The sequence below is a fragment of the Ixodes scapularis genome, unplaced genomic scaffold (genome assembly GCF_016920785.2).
Source record: "Ixodes scapularis isolate PalLabHiFi unplaced genomic scaffold, ASM1692078v2 PGA_scaffold3__209_contigs__length_174095766, whole genome shotgun sequence".
Classification (NCBI taxonomy): Eukaryota; Metazoa; Arthropoda; class Arachnida; order Ixodida; family Ixodidae; genus Ixodes; species Ixodes scapularis.
Window position 1 is genome coordinate 67,509,245 of NW_024609868.1, and position 14,857 is coordinate 67,524,101.

The window sequence follows — 14,857 nt, forward strand, 5'->3', positions numbered from 1 at the left end:
TAATCTTGACCATTTCTGGTAAACAAAAGCAATAATTATAAATAATACCTACCCCTAGTATTTTTACCGTTGGATCAACTTGCATTGTAGGTGTATCTAACTTAAGTGGAATACCTATTTAACACAAAGAATCTTTAGGGCGAAATAAAAAGGACTTTATTTTATTGGTATTGATTTTTAACGAATTTACCAGTGCCCGCGAACTAAGCACATTGAGGAAACTATTCACTTCAGGTGAAATAATATTTATGTACGTTAATTGAAAACATATGCTCGTATCGTACGCATACGTTATTATCTGGGCATTGTGTGAAATATTTATGATGTCATTAATATATAGGCTGAATAAAATAGGTCCCAACACACTTCCTTGTGGTACACCTGCCCGTAGTTGTTTTAGATCAGAGAAGTGGCAATTGATGTGAATACTCTAAAAACGAAAGCTTAAATAACCTCTTATTAACGGCACCACATTTCCACGAATGCCATAATTGCAAAGGTTGCTTATTAGTGTGTCATGATTTACCCGACTAAGGGTTTTCGAAAGGTCGATAAGAATTCCTACCGTTAGAATTTTATTTTCAAACTTTTTCAGAAATATTTATTTTTCATGTTCAACAGCGCAAGTTCACTAGATCGCCCTTTTCAGAATCCAAATTGAGAATCTGTAACAACTGAAAATTTTCACAAAAACTGGTTTAATCGAAAATGTATCAGTTTTTCTAAACCCTTTGAAAATATCGGAACTACAGAAACCGGTATAGAATTTTATAAATCATTTTTATCTCCAGATTTATAAAGTATTAATACTCTTGATATTTGAACTTTTTTTTTTCTTTTTTAAACTACCCTGTATAACGATAGATTAAACAAATGAGTTAAAATAGGTGCAATTTGCACGATCACATATTTAACGGATATTATTTGAATGCCATCAATATCGCAACTTTTACTATTGTTAAGGTTACAAAACACAGAGCTGACCTCATGAACATCCGTAGGATAAAAGAAGAGACTTTCATTTATAAATCTCGATACATACACCAGTGCTGCATTCACTCTACTGCGGTGATAATTGATTAAGTTAATAAAATTATCATTGAATTTCTTGGCTAGTTCAACTCCTGCGAGTTCTTATCCGTTTATTTTTAATGTTTCAGTTCTAGAAGAGGCTGACGTTTTTCCTAAAATCGAGTCACGCGTTCGACGAGTGCAGTGTTAGCAAAGACTGCTAGCTTTAGGACTACCCTCTAATCATACCAACCAGAGCTCTGTATTCTGACGTTCCCGCGCCCTCTCCTCTTCTCCTCTCCCTCAGTTTAACTGCGCACATACTTGGTAAGCATCATACAAGAACAAACGAGAAACATAGTGCTAAATCCACACACATTAAAAAAATACAACTCATGCGCAGCATTATACGCTACTAAAAAAGAACAAAAAAAAAACACTTAATTTGGACTCGTTTTAAAGTTTCAGCTTCCTATGAGAACGCATCTCCGCGCTAGCGGTCCTGCCCATCGCCCCATAAAAAACAAAACGTAGATACGAATTGAAATTTAGCATTTCTTTAACTTCTTAATGCGCAACGACCCTCATTTCCGTGTAAATTGCACTCATTCGGCGGTTTTCAACGATGCCAAGTAACTTTTTAATTAAATCCCTGCCTTTAAGTGAACCCATTAAAAAGTTCATTAATGGAACTTAATTAAACTGTCCACGGTCGTCGCGGTATATGATTTGAAAGTGCCCGCCTAGCCTAAACGCTAAACTGCAAGCGCCGCGGGAGAGGTTGCTATTTATTATGTTTTTGGCGAACTTTGCTCATTATATTTGGAAAATGTTTGTATTCGCTGTGCCGGTTTATAGTTTTTAAATGAGACGCTCCGTGCATGTGAAACGGCCAAGATGGTCACTCGGCATGTCGGTTGCTCTAGCGGTAGTAGCAATTGAAGGCCCGGCCTTTCCGATTCAGACTTTGAAAGCTTCTTATAATTAAATTCAGTGGATGAGAGCTTACCATCCAATAAAACAGCTCTGTAACATACCTACGGTTTTAAACCTGTAATTACTAGAAAGCCGCGGAAGCGGACGCGCCAAAATAAAACCGAATTGAAGAAAAGTGAGAACTTTTCGCCTTCAATATTCTTATTTTGCCATTCTAAACCTAAACAGCTCGCGAGCATTGTACAAGCTCCTGCTAGATAATTAGGAAAATATATGTCCCTTAAACCATTCTTTGTACCATTCCTCTGCAAACAAAACTCAACAACTGGGAAACATACCGTGTGAAAAAGGCTCGATTGTCAAAACGTTAATAACCTTAATATAGCAAACGTTGATATATATTCTTTTAATAGGCCTGTTGGCAGGGGTGAATATCCCCTCAACCGTTTTCTGTCCGTTGCATGCTTATCGCAGGAGACATTTGACACGCGTTTCTTGAAACACCTTCACTCTTTTATCAACAAGTTGCCGTAATTCTACGGTGATATTTCCTTATTATGTAATGAGGCTTAGACCTATGAGACTTCACAATGGAAAGGAAATTCTTTAAATGATTGCAACGGTACGTGGTATCTTCTCTGTTTCCTAGTCGGGTTCCGAGACGTGCTGACATCAGCGTTGCTGCAAGTACAAAACTACATCTGAGACACGCCAAAAAAAAAATAGACATTCTCCATTTCACATTATAGGTTCGACCCGGGCCAACGCAACGATACATCGAAGCTAATGCGGAGAGCCAGTTGTCCGCTTCTTGGGCAGGAGTTGCGCTGACGTCAGAAAGAAGCCGAGCTCTGATTGGCTCTAATTGAAGGACAGTGGGTAAGCCTCAAAGCAAGCTGCCTCATGGTCTACCCACCATCCTCCATTCAAAACCCATCAAAGCTCGGCGTTCTGACGTCACCACAACCCCTCCAAGAGAAGCAGACGAACTTGCACTTCGCATTAAAGCGGCGCCAAACGTGCCTAGTAAAGGAGCTCATTATCTTTGGTGGCGTTTTTTATCAATCACGCACAATTAATACGCCGCAATCATGCGGCTTTTTTTTAAGCGTGATCGGTTTAACCGGGGTTAGCTTGCGCATAAAGACGACGAGTGCAATGACAAGCGCTTTGGCGCAACTTGATTGGCTCCGTTACATGGTAACGTCGACTGCGGTGGGACTTAAACTGAAACGGACTATGATATGTCTACATTTAGAAGTCATTTTACTTACGTTATAAAAGAGTTATTATCCGGGGAAGAAAAAACATCTGTACGGAATTACACTTTTTTTTCTTGCACTGGAATAGAGAAAAACCTCCGAAGCATGCCTGAAAAAAAAAAATTGATACTTTATACGTTTTCCATCCTGAGAGCGCCCGCGGCATATAGTGTACTTTCAAATGGAGATTCCGTTCTTGTTGATCCGAGCTGAAAACGAGTAGCAGCAAGGAAAAAAAGAAGAAAAAACGCGTTTCCAGAAATTGCTGTAAACCTTGAGAAGGAAAATGTGCCCTGCTCTGACTCGGTTGTCAACAAGGTGTTTCGGGAATTTCTTTTTGGACGACGTCAAAAATGCCGGAGGTGCTGCGCAATATTCGTTTTTATTTCTTTTATTTTTTTGTAATAGGAAGGTACCTCAAGGTAAAATTTGCCTGTCGGAGCTCACATATATTTGTTTTTCTCGTTTGAGAACAGACGACAGGTTCTATGCGTCGAATGTCCCGGATGATAACAAGTGTCTACTTTGCGATTGAGCTCCCTCGCTCGAGGAAAATACGCGTCGCCCAAGTAACTACCTGTCAAACATTCCCGCATGCCGCTCCATTTTTTTATTGGGAAGGGGGGGGGAGGGAGTCATATCGCAAAGACAAGAAATTGCACCCACCAGTGAACTAAAAAAATTAAAGCCGTTTACACCTCCCCGTAACGCCGAATTAGAGCGCAGCTATTGAGGAGGAGGGAAGGGTACTTAGGGTTACGGGTTCTCGGGGGGGGGGGGGGGGGGGGGGGTCACGTGACCTCGGGGGGGAAGGCGCGTGACATTGGATGGGGTCACGTGATCCCCTGCTCCCCTCCCCCCGAGGTCACGTGACCTTGGGGAGGGGGTCACGTGACTTCCCAGCGACATTTTCCGCCAGATTTAGCGAGGAAATTTTCCCGCTAGATTTAGCGGGGAAATTTTTCCGCTAGATTTAGCGGGTAAATGTTTCCACTAGATTTAGCGGAGAATTTACCCATAATGCACCGTGCGGTTACGCCGACGGCGACGCCGCTCAAGCCGGAAACGGGCGCCTAAGAGCTGCGCTCTAAATTATTTAAGTCACTCGCTAAAAAAGGACGTATTGGTTAGGTTACAACACTAAGTACCAACAAGTAGAATGAAGTGTTTTTATTTTTTCGCAACGTGATTATAAGTTGCAGCTCCTACACTTTGGTTTTACAAATGAGGCCATTGCGTGCCCATCGGCTCTCAAATGTCACTCGAATAAATGCTTGCACATTCGCTTAATGGCGTGGATGTAAAGAAATATGTACAAATATTTATGGTTACTACGTTGAGAGTAACAAGAATGGGAATATACGTTCTAATAATAAAACAACTGACCTCCAACACAACATTTACTATTTAAAACTTCATATTAACTAACATTCTTGAGGGAGATCCCGCTTTTGAGTTTCAGAGTTTCTTAGACTTCGACATGCGAAACATTTCCTTACAAAATCACAGAGGTTGGCTCTCAGCACAATTTGAGCACGCGTACACACATTGCAATCTGTTCCTTTATCATTCAATATGGACTGCTGATGCTTAAAGTGTGAGATTAGAGTATAGCTGCTGGCCATTTCGACTGATTCAGGCAATATAATTTACTGGAACGTGAACATATGTGACAAATATTTGTCTGGTTGGGTAAAGCTATATAGTTCAGAGGAATGTAGTCCAAACAAAGTCCCCAAATGATCACTTCACTCCCACCTCTGTCAAGAATGGTTGCGGCTGTGGAAGACGGCATAGCCCGACTCAATCTGAGCATTCGGGAAGGAGTGCAACTTAAAGCGATCGTCATCCTTTCAAAACCCCAGCAACGTCAGGAACATAATTTATTCAAGAGACGAAACTACAACGCTTCGTAAACTCCGCGAGGATACAGAGATCGTGATGCTGCCGGTGGACAAAGGATAATTTACCGTAGTCCTGGACCGGGAGGTCTACGGGAGCAAGGTACTGGACCTTCTTGACTGTCCTGCTGAAGAAAAACTTAAAACAATCCTACGCCACAAGTTCAAAGGAACTTGAACGGGCTGCTGGCAGAGATCTTCAAGATATACCCGAAATGAGAGATCCTTTACCTGCGGCTCATCTGCAGAAATGGCTCACACCGCAGCCGAAGAATCTTCCGAGAAATGTGACAACATGGGCTCATGGACCCACCTCAGCGTAGACGAACTATGCCGCCTGCTCAGTTTTGCCTCAAAAGCACATGTTTAACTTTAAAAGTAAGCTTTTCAAGCAGGTTAGCGTAACGGCGATGGGTGCTTCTATATCGGTCACCGCAGCAAACCTAAGTATGGAAACAATAGAATAGTGAGCACTGCGGTCTTTCGCCAGCACACCCTAAGTTTTCATGCACTACCTGGATGACTGTTTCTGCGTTTTAAAGAAAACTAATGTCAACAATTTCCTTGCCCATCTCAGCTCCATCGAGCCTTTTCTCGAGATGTGAGTGGCAGGGAAAGGGGAAGGACTAAAGTTAACCGTGTACCAGAAACATACTCACACCGGGTGCTACCTTTACTTTGACTAGCACCACCCAACGAGTCAAAACGTGTCGGTGGTTTCAACATTGTCATCCAGGGCAAGACCTATCTGTTCATTAGAGGCCTATTGAAGAAAAGGGAAGCAGACCATCTTCGCTGACCTTCAAAAAAAAAAACGGTTCTACCAACAGTATTGTTGAGCGCGTTTCCCGTCATCAAGGTAGCGTCCACCAAAAGGAGAAGGCATCGAATGAGACGCGGCCTTGCCCCGTCGCGCCCATCAGCGTCCGCTACGTAAAAGGAACCAGCAAAGCGCTGGAGTGTGTGCTGAAAAAAGAGGTCATTCAAGTAGCCCAGAAGCCAGTGCCCACACTGCGCCGATTCATACCACGGCCAAAGAACCGGCTTCCAAAGGAAAGAGCTTAAGGTGTAGTCTACCACATTTCAGGCGCATACTTCCCTGTCTCCTATCGGCGAAACGAAGATCTTTCAAGAGCAACTCCGTCAGCATAAGAACGACGTGCGAAATTTTTATCGTGAGCGCAGCGCCGTGACCAACCACTGCTAGGACCTCGAGCGTCCAATCGACTTCGCGAACACGAGCGTGCTTGAAGTGAAGCCGCGTATCCGGAAAAGGCTCTTCCTGGGGTCACGGCACACTCAAAATACATCGGGGGACATAATGAAGGTGGCTGAGTGCCTTACCAACCATGCAAACTCGGGGCCTACGTCACTTGGCAAGCAAAGCTGCCAAATGAACACATCCAGAAAGGAGAAAACAGGTATCTCGATGAGCAAAAAGGAGAAGCAGAACAACGCTGCTGCGTCACCGTGCTATTTAGTCACCTCTGATGAAGGAAGGGAATGCGTTTCGAAACGTTGAACTGTACTTTTTAAGGGCTCTGGTTGGAGTGTATTCATTCTAAATATAAATTACTCAAGTATAGTTAGAAAAAAAAACTTCAACCACCTCCTTTACCATGCACAGAAATTAAGACAGCGCTAAGGGACGATGTAGAAATTAATGGAGTGGACAAAGCGAGTGCTTACTTGTTGAAAGTGAGCGATATTCTGTCCACTCCGTTTGCCCGTCTCTAACACAAGTAAGTTGTATTTCAGATAAACAAAGAACACAGAACTAAGTTGTACTTTAGTTGATCATTGAAGCGACATTTCGAGCTTTTTATATAGGTGTCAACTTCTTTTAGCGACGTCTTCACGACATTTTGCCAGCTACTTTAGCACGAACATCAGAACAATCGGGGGTATAAGTTAAGAACAAATAAATGCAGCGACTTTTACCGCGTCTTATATAAGTTTTAGAAACACCTCGCGTAAATTGGCAACCCTCGTACACACTAGATCCGTTCCGTACTATAGAAATGTCAATGTTTCGCCATTCCTAGGCATGCAGGGGGCGTCGTTACATGCTACAAAATCAATAAAAACGAGGCATATATTTTTTCCACAATCTAAGCATTGTCAAATTAAAACAGTGATTGGCGTACATAGTTGAGGGCAAATATTCACCTATTTTATTTTAAAAGAAACAATTTATTTAAAAAAGATTATACCCTTTGAATATGATTAATTAATGTTGTTGCATGAAAAAGAGACGGTATAGCAAAACCGTTGGAAATAGACAAGGACATATCCAATGAAAAAAAGAAGAATTAATGATCTGTACTCCAGCTCTCCAGAACGCTTAATCTCAGTCAAGATCATTATTTTCATCTGTCCTATTTTTCGTATTTTTCGCAGGTATTTTTCGAGCGTGCTTCAGTCCATTGACTACACATGCGGCTTAATAACAGAATGAGCCATATGCCAGGAATGCTATATATGGTTACTTGATTCAAGCACTACAAAAGAAGTACCGAACTGTTTCAGAATTTGTATGTCACGCGGTGCTTGTGGCAGATAACAAAGATTGTTGCTCGCCCATAAAAACTCGATTTTAAATAATAAACTATTATTTCTGTCCGTGCCTTCGTTCTTGATTTAAGGTCGGTGTCTTTGTTTTCGGCATTTTTTGTTTCTGTTTTTGAGGTGCAAGAATTTTGAATAGCTCGGAGGAACTTTCTTCGCCTCCGTGATTCAAGCGCTAAGAAAGGAACGATCACAAAAGTCGCTACATTGTATACTAAGAGTGTTCCATTATCAGTATGAACGAACATTTATCTGTAGAAAGAATATCGATCATTACGGGAAAAAATAAATATATGCTAAATTAATTTACGATGTTAAACGTGATAGCCGGCCATCTTCAAAAACCATCAACAGCTAGCTATGGGACAGCTTCGAAAAACGTGTTTTGTTTTTATGTGTTGACATAAAACACATAATTTTGATTGTCCCTTGCCTTCGCATTAGGCATGTTTCTACCAAAAACTAAAATTAATAAATTGAAGGTAATAAATATTAAATAGCTACTTCTTTTTCAACGGCACGTGCCTTTCAACGTAGTTACTAACAAATGGCGCAATATATAGGATAACATCTCCAAAACAAATGTTATCCCAGGTTTTTTTTTCTGGCTCTTTTTAAGACACCGTGTATTTTGTTACACTTAAGCCGTTCCACCTGCAAGCAAAATACAACGAGCAGGAAAATAAATGAAACAAACACAAAAAAGGAATGTCGGCTTCACGCTTGAAATTTTAAAAATAAGCGTGTCGATGTGAGCTACATCGACGGCTACAAGCAACTTTGTGTTCCGCTCCAAGTAAGCAGTTTATTCGTCTCAATTCGTAATAACATCACCGGCATTCTTCACTGCAGGAAAGAAAAAGTTTGCTGAGGCGTGCCGATCCCTTTTTAGCGTCGAGATAACCTCGCGGCATTACCTTGTTTGAATTTCGCTTTATTGTTGTATCTACGTAGTAGACGAATTCAATTTCCTTTTCGCAATATTGCTCACCATGTTTTCTTTTTTTCATTTAATCGGTGATCGAGAAATCGCCAAGCAAAAAGGGGAAAAAAAAAGCGACCCATCTTTTATTTACTGTTTTTGGGGTGCGTCAGCCACAGACATCTCGAACGATGGAACGCCCAAGACGAGGAGGATTCGGGCCCTTGAACCTTGCCACAAAGTGGCAATTTAAGAGACTTCCAAGGTTCTAATCAAATACAATCCAGTGGCGAAATCTCATACACGAAAAGCGTGTCAGTTTGGAACAACTCTTTTTTTTTTTTTTTTCAAACAGCTCGGTTTGGCTGAATAAAGTAATATACAAATCAACCAGTCACGTCCACAAAACCTTCCTACTTCAATCCCAGAGTATAGTTTTCACGATTGTTCTTGTCATAAAACTTCAGACTCGAAGTCGAGTTTACGACATTGAAAAAAAAAATTTAAAAAAAACCTGATACTGGGACAAAAAAAAATACAGACAGCACGACCAAGTTTTAGGATTTCTTAAAATTATGCTTCCTAGCCAACGGCCCCGCGCACTTTCACTCCTTGCAAAAGCTTACGATTTTTTTTTTTCAGTTAAATAAACGGAGTTAAAAATATATTGCCGTCGTAAGAATGAGCCTGTAAGTGCGGAAAACTTTGTATTCCTGAAATATCAAACTATAAACCAAAATATACAAATATTAGAGTAGATTATACATTTACATTATTTGTTTCTAGCCGTTATGTGTACTGAGGCGAACAACATCCGTAAGGATAGATAACTGGGCGAGTTGGTGAGAGTTCATGTTGAAAAAACAGCGCGACTAAGACGAGGACACAGAGACGAAGAGAACACAAGACAAAGCGCTGACTATCAACTGGTTTGTATTACACACTAAGGAAGAATGACAATGAAATGAAAAACATGGAGTCAAATGTTCGCGCGCTTGCTTGGCGCCTCGTGAAATATGTCCCTTTCTTCTTTTTTCCCCGATCGTAGATTGGTTTTCTTCTTTCTTTCCTCGGGAGCTTTTGTCACCCTGAATCCAAAAACTTCATCTCGCTGGGAGTCAGAGTCACCGATGGTTGGCTCACACACGAACTGTTGTTCTTCGTGATGTTGTAGGCTTCTATCATTTCTCGACATGTTTGGTCGCGGTGTTGAAACAATATACTGGTGTTTTCGAAGCGTGGTTCGCAACCGCAATCTCTGCAATGTATCGCTAGATGCGAATTAGCGGTGCCCTTCAAGGAGCTATGGTGCTCTCTTAGTCTGATGTTTAAGCACCGGCCAGTCTGCCCGATATACCAGTGCCCACAAGAGAAGGGAATGCGGTAAACCACGCCTTTAACACACGACACGAACTGCATCCCATGCTTTACCTCACATGTGTTATATTCTAATCTTGCTTTACCCTCCTTGCGTGCAAGTGCAGCAGAACATAATCTACTTAGTTTGTTTTGAGCTGAAAAAACAACGTTCACTTTGTATCTGGACGCGACTTTTTTAAGTCCGTGTGAAATGCGGTGAAGATAAGGAATGACTGAAACTTTCTTTTTTTCTTTTTTAACTGGTTCTTCTAGCATGGAATTCGAACTATTCTTTACGATTTTTATTAAACTATCGCATGCTGATGAAATGATCGAGTCTGGGTATCCTGAATCTCTAATCCTTTGAATTTGGGAAGTGAAGCTAACGCCCATTGTGTGAACACATGATTTTGTTAATGTCCCTTCTCTGTGTCCCTTCTCTTGTGGGCACTGGTATATCGGGCAGACTGGCCGGTGCTTAAACATCAGACTAAGAGAGCACTATAGCTCCTTAAAGGGCACCGCTAATTCGCATCTAGCGATACATTGCAGAGATTGCGGTTGCGAACCACGCTTCGAAAACACCAGTATATTGTTTCAACACCGCGACCAAACATGTCGAGAAATGATAGAAGCCTACAACATCACGAAGAACAACAGTTCGTGTGTGAGCCAACCATCGGTGACTCTGACTCCCAGCAAGATGAAGTTTTTGGATTCAGGGTGACAAAAGCTCCCGAGGAAAGGAAGAAGAAAATCAATCTACGATCGGGGAAAAAAGAAGAAAGGGACATATTTCACGAGGCGCCAAGCAAGCGCGCGAACATTTGACTCCATGTTTTTCATTTCATTGTCATTCTTCCTTAGTGTGTAATACAAACCAGTTGATAGTCAGCGCTTTGTCTTGTGTTCTCTTCGTCTCTGTGTCCTCGTCTTAGTCGCGCTGTTTTTTCAACATGAACTCTCACCAACTCGCCCAGTTATCTATCCTTATCAATTTCATTTCTTCTACAAAGGGCTCTTTTGTATGTTCTCATGACTGTCTTTCCAACCCTTCCATGTTATCATCGCTCATTGCTACTTATGTGTGCAAGGCAAGGACGGCCTCCTGGTATGCAAGATCTTCCTCCTGCCCACAGGACCTACAGATCCTCTGCGGATGGTTGGTACCATCTCCGGGTCACTCGAGAAGACTGTGTCGAGTTTTGTGCTCTGAGTGGTGGCAACAAGTCCGCCATTTCAAGGAATGCCTTTGGATCGCCTGCTCTAGAGGAAGGAATCAACACCAAGCCTCTCGTCTTTTAGCAGGATGGTCAAGGACCACAGCACAGGCCACTGAGTTCCTTTGGAACCAGGTTCGTCTTACATTACCACCCAAGAAGAAATCTCACCCAAGGGAAGGTAACGTTGTCGTCTTGGGCGATATACCTGTCCCAGAACCACACCAGAACATCCTGAAAAAAGGACCGAAGTTTTGCTTCGAGCCCACGCTTAAACGCGTAGACAAACTGGTTTTGCCCAGGTTCCTTTCACGGAATGTACCAGAGGAGGACAAACCTAGGTGCATCACCGAATGTGTAGACGTCTTACTGAAAGTGAAGGCAGCCCCAAAAGATCCCGCAGTTTAGATCCTACGATTAACTTTCTCTCATCCAACAACTTGAATGTTATGCTATCCGACAAAGAAGGCTGTTTTGTAGTCATACCAAATGGTTCATTATCCGAGAAAGCTCATTTAGCTATCCAAAAGGATTTTAGAGAGGTATCGGAACGTCCAGCTGAGATAAAAAGAAGAACCATTAAGTTTCTCACTCAACTCAACTTAGAGAAAGTCGCGTCAGCAGCCAAGAAAGGAGAAAACCTAACGTTAATGGTGTTTTTCTCCGCAAAAACCCATAAACCGGGAATCCCTTTCCGCACCATAGTATCGGAACGCAACACTTGGCAACACGCCATCTCGGGATATTTACAAAAACAACTAAATTCCCTTTCAATCGTTGACCCTTTACGCATCCCCAACTCCGAGGTTGTTATCGAATTTCTAAGAGACAGCAATCTAGAGGGGTGCACAGCATTCAGCATTGATGTAGAGGACTTATACTACTCTTTGCCTCATGATAACCTCATGGTAAGCGTTCAAGAGTGCATTTTGGAGTATAACAACGAAACTAAGTTTAGAACGCAATGCAGAATAACAGTTGAACATTTCCTTGAACTATTATCCATGTATTTAAAATCTACTTTTATAGTGTGGGAGGAGAAAGTTTTCATTCAAAAGTCAGGTGTTTGTACAGGGTCGAGAGTAGCGCCTGTACTGAGCGATATTTTCCTCGGGAAGATAGGCAGAGCTCTAGTTCAAAAATTGAAAAATCACACCATTAAGATCTTTAGGTATGTTGATGATTTTTTGGTATTTTTTGAAGACTCCAATTGTAAAAAAACACTAGAATACGTCCTTAAAGTATTCCATGAGCTTGGCCAAGGCCTTAGGTTCACTTATGAGACCCCAAAAGAGAGTCGAATTCAATTTTTAGATCTCCTCGTTGAATTTGAAATAGAACACATTTGTTGGTTGTATCATCCTAGAACATCAAAGAGTTTGCTAAACTACCAGTCAGCACATTCGAAACTCGTCAAAAGAGGGATAGTGTATTCCTGTTTGAAATCCGCCTTAACAAAATCATGTGTTCACACAATGGGCGTTAGCTTCACTTCCCAAATTCAAAGGATTAGGGATTCAGGATACCCAGACTCGATCATTTCATCAGCATGCGATAGTTTAATAAGAATCGTAAAGAATAGTTCGAATTCCATGCTAGAAGAACCAGTTAAAAAAGAAAAAAAGAAAGTTTCAGTCATTCCTTATCTTCACCGCATTTCACACGGACTTAAAAAGTCGCTTCCAGATACGAAGTGAACGTTGTTTTTTCAGCTCAAAACAAACTAAGTAGATTATGTTCTGCTGTACTTGCACGCAAGGGGGGTAAAGCAAGATTAGAATATAACACATGTGAGGTAAAGCATGGGATGCAGTTCGTGTCGTGTGTTAAAGGCATGGTTTACCGCATTCCCTTCTCTTGTGGGCACTGGTATATCGGGCAGACTGGCCGGTGCTTAAACATCAGACTAAGAGAGCACCATAGCTCCTTGAAGGGCACCGCTAATTCGCATCTAGCGATACATTGCAGAGATTGCGGTTGCGAACCACGCTTCGAAAACACCAGTATATTGTTTCAACACCGCGACCAAACATGTCGAGAAATGATAGAAGCCTACAACATCACGAAGAACAACAGTTCGTGTGTGAGCCAACCATCGGTGACTCTGACTCCCAGCGAGATGAAGTTTTTGGATTCAGGGTGACAAAAGCTCCCGAAGAAAGAAAGAAGAAAATCAATCTACGATCGGGGAAAAAAGAAGAAAGGGACATATTTCACGAGGCGCCAAGCAAGCGCGCGAACATTTGACTCCATGTTTTTCATTTCATTGTCATTCTTCCTTAGTGTGTAATACAAACCAGTTGATAGTCAGCGCTTTGTCTTGTGTTCTCTTCGTCTCTGTGTCCTCGTCTTAGTCGCGCTGTTTTTTCAACATCGACATCCGTAGTTGATTGTGGCGCTCGAAAATGACTGAGCTATGTGTTCACTTTAGCTCAAAGATGCACAAAAAACGGAGAGAGTAGGTTCATCCCTCAGGATTCGGGAGCAGTTAGCACCGCGCCAGCCTTCTTAAATTATGTAATCTGGGCGTTGAGGGCTGAATACGTTATCGCTGGTTCTCTAAATATCTCATTCTGAGCTCCCTCACGCTTTACACACGACTATACCTTGTCCATCGGAATGCTCTTGGGTGATGCACTGAGCCGGTTTAGCATATCTCCTTGACATTTTACTGTTATTGTGAACCCAAAATCGCTCCGCTCAAACCTCTTAAAGAGCCTAACTTAGAGTCCAATGAATGGTGACGAAATGACCTATTCTTCATACACAAGTTATGAAAAACATATAAAGGGGAAAGATAATAAATAAATATAGAAGTTACAATATTACGGCGCGAGTTCAATAGGCTCGGTATTCGCTTCCACGTTTCTATCCTAAACAAGGAACAAAACAAAGAGACGCTATCTTTGTCTTCTTTTTTATACAAATTTATCTAAAAACAAATTGTGTACGGCGCCTAACTGCACTACAAATTTCAGGATGAATAAATTGCGAGTGGCCTCCTGTCTGCCGATAACCCGTCTTAAAACACTACGCTTCGACACCCTAGGAAACCTATAACCATTTTACTACCATACAATAAACAATTTTGTACGAAGGGTTAGTAGCGATATAGCGGCCGGGACAACGAATAATGCAAACACAAGTACCAAAGAAGCGACCCTCACGTCGTTCAGCGCGACCATAACAGCACAGCGTATCTCGCTGTGGTTCGCTTCGTGCCATACCGGCGTTTTCCTTTAATTCATTCTTGCTTTTAATAGCTCGTAAAACATTTACACCCGCGGTGTTTCTGTCGCGCGCTTATATAATGCCTAGTTGTTGCGTGCGAACCAATGACATATGCATACACAAGCGCGCAGCAGTTGGGTTAACTAAGCAAGTAATTCTGGACAAAACGTTGAGCAAACAGTGAGGGCACGCATGGCGTGCGCGACTGTTTGCGAGACGAAGCGAGGAGGAACCGGCCTCCGCTATGGCATTCGCTCCGCTAAGTGGAAATGGGGCAGGTATTTGCGGGAAGAGCTTGTCTTGCTTTCTTTAACCCGCAACAGGGTCGGAGCGCCATGGGTACTTGCCTACGCCACCGCCCGGTGTACACTGCTCAGCAAACGGATAATTCGCAAATTATTAAGCGAAGCGAAAAAATATAATAAAGTTTTTTTTATTATTTATTAA